The sequence below is a fragment of the Antechinus flavipes genome, chromosome 2 (genome assembly GCF_016432865.1).
Source record: "Antechinus flavipes isolate AdamAnt ecotype Samford, QLD, Australia chromosome 2, AdamAnt_v2, whole genome shotgun sequence".
NCBI lineage: Eukaryota > Metazoa > Chordata > Mammalia > Dasyuromorphia > Dasyuridae > Antechinus > Antechinus flavipes.
The window spans coordinates 535,911,424-535,918,681 of record NC_067399.1 but is presented as its reverse complement, the minus strand read 5'-3'; positions in this window follow the sequence as shown (position 1 = coordinate 535,918,681).

The window sequence follows — 7,258 nt, the reverse complement described above, 5'->3', positions numbered from 1 at the left end:
CTAGAATATGGACTTTCAACCTTGAATTTATATGTCTGGAAAATTCAGACTTTGCAAATTGAATTTTCTTAAAGTGACACTTACCTGCCTTGCCTTATAAGAAGGAATGAGACCAGAAACAAGAGGAGCCTCAGGATTTTGCTCAGTGGGATTCAGATGCCCTTGGGCAGGAAGATTTTGGATTAGGTGAGCCATTCCAAACCTAGGATAAATCACTGGGTATGTGTCCCCTACGAGAAGATTTCTGTTTATAACAGGTACTTAAATGTCCTCACTTGGAAAGCAATCTAATTGAGTCACTAGAGAAGGGGATGTTTAACCTGAGATTCATGAACTTGTGTGAAAATAATATTTTGGTAATTGTATTTCATTATAATTGGTTTCCTTTTATGTATTTTATACATTTAAAATATCAATCTGGAAAATGTTTTTCACCATCCTATCATGATAAACAAAAAAAGGGTTAAAAACTTCTTTGCTAAAGTGATAACATGCACATGTCATTTTTATTGCCTTAAATGTCTGCTGACAACTGCTGATTCATTAGTGGAGGAAGGATTTTAGGAAAGGGCAAGTGTAGGACTTTGGTAGGAATATTAGATCCAGTTCTCCATTAAAATTTTTTTTTTTATTCCTCTGGCAAAAGAGATTTCGTGGGCTAAGCAGTTGTAGTGTAGGAGAAAGTTTACTGAATTTGGCACGGTAGGTTTGGTTTGAATCCTGGATTCACTGCTTATTAGAAAAAACAACATGGGATCCCAGAATATCAGAGGTGAGAAGGACCTTAGAGGTAATATGGGCCAAAATTGTCCTTGAGACCTAGAAAGGGGAAGGAAATTTCTCCAGAATCACAAGCTAAGCCCCACTTGAGTGTCATAATTAAGGTCACAGGACCCTTCAGGTGGTCTGACACAGCCTGAGGAAGCTGAGGCTGGGAGGAGTAGAGATGGCTCATTTAAGCAGACACAGGCAGATCAAGTCCTCGGATGTTAAATACATTGCTCTTGTTGACACACCACGCTAGTGACAAGTCTGAAACTCAGCCCCAGATTCCCGAGTCCAAATCCAGTGTTTTTTCTCCCCAGCCTGGCAAAGAGACCATGGGATTCTATGACTGAGAAAACACAGCAGGGCACGCGACATCTTCCCGACACATCAAAGAGTCAGGATGCTGCAGTTGGGAAATACTGAAAGATTAAAACCCTTGAAGGGCTGGCTGCCTTGTGCCTACTTTATCATTGGCTCAGCCCATTAAAATAATATCTAAGGCCGGGGCAAGCCAGTGGAAAAGGCTGATGGAGTCCCCAGCGGCTGCTGCTCGGGGGCCTGCCTACTCTTTCCTGGCTGATGGGCTGGAATGGTGTGCTTGAAGTACTCCAAAATAGGAGTAATATCCTGAGCTTAATTATCGTTTAAATATAATAGGAGTCTGATGTCCCACCAAGTGAATGTGTGCCAATCAGCCGGCAGTCAGCACCACATTCTTTAAACAAATCGTTATTAACTTTAATACGTCGCAGACGCGTAGTGAGCTGGATCCAATTTTAAGTGAAAATTAATGGCAAATTCTTGTAACCACATTAAGAGCCATCTTAGTTCAGTTGAAATCAGTTAAACATGAAAACAATATGAGAACCATCTTGTGTGCGAGGAATATAAATATTTGTCTATTTCTTTGCCAGAGCCCCAGAGAGATTAAGAGATGTTGGCATGTAAGCATTTTATAAACATGCTCGCAAAAGGCGGACTCTTGATGGGTTAAACTGTTTGTCAACTTTTCCATTTCCTCAGTCAAAACGTAATTAAACAGTAAGCAGATGTCAGTATCTAATTGGTTCAAGGGAAAAATTGCTCAGTGACTTGTGTTGCTTGTAAACTTTTATATATGATCTGTAAACAACCCACTGGATGCAAGAAAGAAACAGTCACTGAATTTGTCCGTGGGGCACTGAAGGGCTCGCTCCCGCTTCCCTGGGGCTGGCTGTCAAAGCTCTCAAGGGTAGCACATGTGTAGGGGGAACATCTAGGAGCAGTGCTCCCAATCCTCGGGAGAGAGAAGATCTGATTTTAGGGATAAAGGAAGAGGGAAGAGGGATCCAGGGAAGAGAAGGAGAGAATAGAGAATGAGGGAGAGGGAAAGAAGAAAAAGAGAAAGAAAAGAGAATGAAGAATGAGAAAGAAAGGCCGACAGATAGAGACAAAAATACACAGAGACAGAGATACCAGAGAAAGACAGAGACACACAGAGACAGGAAAGAGAAAAGAGAGTTAAAAGCTGAACATAGTTCAGCACTACTTCTCAAAACACCTAGGGGTAAGGGTTCTTAACTGGCATCCATAAACTTGCTTTTCCCCCTAATTTTGATAACTATTTCAATATAGTTGATTTCCTTTGTAATTCTCTCTATATTTTTTATGAATGTAAAAACATTATTCTGAGAAAGGGTTCTCAGACTTCACCAGACTGCCTAAGGGGCCCATGACACAAAAAATGCTAATTCCTGCCCTGATCTAGGGCAGGAATTGATCATATATTCCCAGTATGGTAAGAGGACCAAAACTTTTAGCTTGAATTACAGATTTTTTTTCTTTTCTATTAAACTTCACATGTCTTATGGTGGTATGAGGGAGGATTGTGTGTGATTCTGCATTCTTGAAGGTCACATTAGGGAAGTTCAAGTTTGGGTAGATCTTACTGAGACCTGCCAAATTTTGAGAGGCTCAGCCCCAAGTAACTGGTCATGAGAGGAGTACTTTATCTGGCTTCTGCAATGGCGAAGACATTCTATTAAGGAATATTAGAATTAGGCAGGGCAGTCACACCAGTGATGGCTGGGATCTTTGAATAATTGGAGGATGATAATAAAATGGTCTGCTATTGCTTTCTTACACATAAGTCATATTTCTCCAATTAGATAGGAAGCACCTTGAGGTCAGTGTGCATAGTGGGGGGATTAGTAAAAATATTATTGTTTGCATATTCCCATTCCCTGCCTTCCTCAGGAGTGACATTTTCTACCTCCTTTATCTTTTTAAACCCTACTCAACTTTCAAGTTCCAATTTAGGCCCCGCATCCTCCATAAATCCTTCCTTCATGTCTGTAGACCTTAACTGCTCAGCACATGTTGCCTTGACTTGCCACGTAGATTATTTGCTAAGCTACTTCTCCTGTCTTCATTTTCTTCATCTGAAAAATAAGACTGGATTCATGATCTCAAAGATGACTTCCAATTCTGTGAGTCTGTATCAAATCTCTGAGTCTCTTGTGGGTTTGGAGGGAATGAGAAGATACTGAGTTAGGTCAGAGATTTGCCATGGGATCTTAGATTTAGAGGAGGAAGGGAGCTTTAGTGACCATGAAGTTCACCCCCACCCTTTTCTTCAAGATGAGGAAACTGAAGCTTAGGAGTTTAAGTGATTTGTACAAAGTCACACAAGTATTAAATGGCAGAGCCAGAATTTGGAACTTGGATCCCCTGACTCCAGATTCAGCTTTCTTTTTACTGGGGGGGAAAAATATATATATATGTAAATAAATTTTTTATCTGCAAATATGGACCTGAGCTGACTTTCCTCACTTTATACAGCAAATTCACTGGAGTCAAGTAGATACTCAAGTTCTCCTTCACAGAACCTTTCTTGATTATTCCAGGGCACATTGATCTTTGGCAAAGTGGATAGAGTGCCAGACTTGGAGTCAAGAAGACCTGAGTTCAGAAGTGATCTCAGTCACTTACCAGCTGTGTGACTCTGGATAAGATAACCTCAGTTATCCCTATCTGTAAAATGAGCTAGAGAAGGAAATGGAGATCACTCCAGTATCTTTGCCAAGAAAGCCACAAAATGGAGTCACAAAGAGTTGGACACGACTGAACAGGAACACATTGCTCCCTCCTTTCTTTTAACTTTAGTGCCTATCATCTGAATCATACAGTATTTATGACAATCAAGTTACAATGTCTTAAAATCCAGAAATGATGTTCCTTAGAACTAGCAGTGACAAAATACTTGGATTTTTGGGGAAAAAACCCAACTATCTTACTGATGCATGTGTTTAGATAAGTTTAGATCATGGAGTTTAATATTTTCCCTCTTTGGTAAGTACCCTTGTGTTGGGTTGGGAGCATTTTATTTATAAGGTCTACAATCTGCTCATCAGACTTCAGCCACGTTTATAGGAGAACTCTGGGGATTGTGTGGTCAAATCACTTCAGCTCTCTGAACCTCAGTATTCTTATCTTTAAAATAGGGATAATAATATTTATCCTACTTACAGCACAGTGTTATTCCGAAGAAAGCTCTCTAGAACCTGTAAAGTGCTATGTTTTTGAGGGGAAAGGGACTTTTGAAGCCCTCCTTTTATAGAGTTGAAATACAAGGTCTGAGGGAAGAAAATCATATTGCCTATGTAACTGTCAGACTTGGGATTTGAACCCAATATTTCTATTTCCACATCTAGCACCCTTTACACAGCACCACCACACTACTATCCAGAAATGAAAGCTGTTATTATTGAGCTGGTGTTTACATTAGCTCTGACATATCCCTCACCTTGTCCTGATGTGGTTTTCAGGGTTTGTGAAGTGGAGGTGGGAGGATGTCTGGAGTGGGATGGGTGGGATTGATTCTAATCAGATGGATACAAATATAACTGCATCTCATTCCTGCTCAATATATAACATGTTCCACTCGGGCGGGTCTTCTCATTGTCTCCTGATCATTTCCATACTGACTCTAACCTGGAATGCCCTCTTTTTTTTCTACCCCCTTTTCCAGATGCTATCTCTTATTCAAGTCCTAGATCAAATCCTCCACGAAGCCTTCCGTGCTCATTCTCATTCAGATTGATTTCTTCTTTCTCTAAACTCCCCAAACATTTATGTTTGGAATGCACAGTTCAGCCTTTGAATGTTTCTTTTGGGTTTAGTCTTATTTCCTCACCTCGACTCTCAGGCCCTTGAGGATCGGTAATTGTAGCTGATAGTTTTGTTTTCCCCAGGGGGCCTAGTATAGTTTAGGGAACTTAGTAGATGCTCAGTAATCCCATGTTGATAGACATCTATGTTGGAGCCTCACTGCTCCTAGAAACCAAATATCTGTCTTAACTTGGTAGGATCAGGGGTTTAGAATGCCAGGGACATACAAATGAGACTCAGCTGGCTTCAGCCGAGTCCAGGAAGCGATCAGTCTGCTGCTGAACCTCAGCTATGTATCTTTCTTTGGTTTTTCATTCTTCCAAGATTTAGAAGGCTTTTATCCCTTGCCAGATAGTCAACATAAGGAGCAAAGCCTAAGGGTTACCTGATTCCAGATCAACAGTCTCTAGTTAGCAATTTCTAGGGAGGTCTGTGAATGAAAAGGGTGCTGGATAAGAGAATCAAGTCAGAAGAAACCCACGTTCAAAACCTGCCTCAGACACTTAATTCTATGATCTGGGGCCAATTAACTTCGTAGTCTCTATAAATCTATATTTTTAAATCCATAAAATGGGGATATTAATACCATTATATCCACAATCTCCCTACCTCTCCTCCCTACCCCCTATCAAATAAGAGAAAGTCTAAAGGCGCTTTACAAATCTTGGTTGCTATTGTCATTGTTTATTACCTGCTCCTGCACAGATGGGAAACTTATCCTCTATAGTCATCTTTCTCATCTCTTTCCCCTAGCTCTCTCTCAGTTAATTCTGGACACCTGGTCTAACCAAGCAGGAGGGCTGTGGCCTCTGGCCAAGGGATCCATCCATCTCCAGAGATCTGGGTACAATTTACCATCAGAAATGGCCAACGAGAGACCGTGCCATAAATCATAGCAGCCCCTGGAAATTACTAGCTGAAGAGCCTTAGCTGGAAGTGTGTACCTCCAGGGTTCACGCCTCTTACTGACTCTGCAGCAGGGGATAAAAGCATTCCAAATCTGGGAAAGATGAAACACAAAAGAAAGGAAAGAAAAAGGGAGGATGACTTTAGTCGAGCTGTCCATAAAAGACATTTCCCCATCTCTCATCCTGCCTTTTGAAATACATTATTTTGAGAAAATCTCATTACAGGAGGTGGGTTTGGTGCAGGGTGGCGGGAAGAGGGAGGGTTGATGGCTGGGGACAGGAAGGCCTATGAATTTGGTATTGTGTCTACAATTCAATTTGCGGTAGTAGAAGCTCCCTAAATAAATTTATTTTCACCGTCGGATGCCTTTCATTAGGTCTGGGGCTTCCTGGGGGGAAACTGAGTAAGCTCTGTGTTTGTTAAAAAGCTACAGCTGAAGTTGAACTCCACTGCTTGCCTTCAAATATCCCTTTCCTCATCTCCTGAGCCAAATCACCAGTACTTCTTATTCACATGGGACAGATTTTTCCTGTAGTCTGAAACAGGGTCTTTGATGTTGTCAGGGAATCATAGAATGAAAGCTAAAAGGGAATTTAGAGGGCATCTGGTCCAAATCCCACACTTATAATTGGTGAAAAGTGTCGAGTGTCTTGTCCAAAGTTACATAAGAAGTGGCAGACCATCTGTCTCCAGACCCAACAAGATAACTTCCACCACACCAAGGCTGACAGTGTTTCCTAAACTGAGTAAAGTGAAAGAAAAAGTCATCTATATAATCTGCTTTGAGGGAAGTTCTTCCCTCTTCCCCATCTTCCCCATCTATCTTCCCAGTAGGTCAGCCGTAAACCTGAATATTCTCCATTAATGACTAATTCCTTTCAAATGAAAATATAGGAAGATACATTAAGTCTCTAGCAGCTAAGTGGTACAATGGAGTCAGGAAACTTCATCTTCCTGAGTTCAAATCTGGTCTCAGATATTATCTAGCTGAGTGACCCTGGACAAGTCCCTTGACTCCATTTATCTGTTTTCTCATCTGTAAAATGAAATGGAGAAGGAAATGGCAGATCACTGCAGTATCTTTGCCAAGAAAACTCCAAATGGGGTTATGAAGAGTTGGACGTATCTAAAATGACTGAAAAACGATCATTAGAGATTGAATGAATTTACCAGCCATTTTTTGGTTAAATGCAGAGACTTAGATAGCTTGAAATTAATGAGTAACTGGGAGAAAGAGAATATGCTAAATAGTAAAGAAAAAAAGTCAAAAAGAAGAGGTAGGGTTTCTAAAAATGAACTTAAATATTTTAGTGAGCCTGCTTTGGTCAGGTCTAATAGTATTAACTCCTAAGCAATAGAGACCAGATTTTAGGTAGGTTATATAGAAGCAGCGTTACTGCTGAGGGAGAATGTGTGACCTTGGACTAATCAC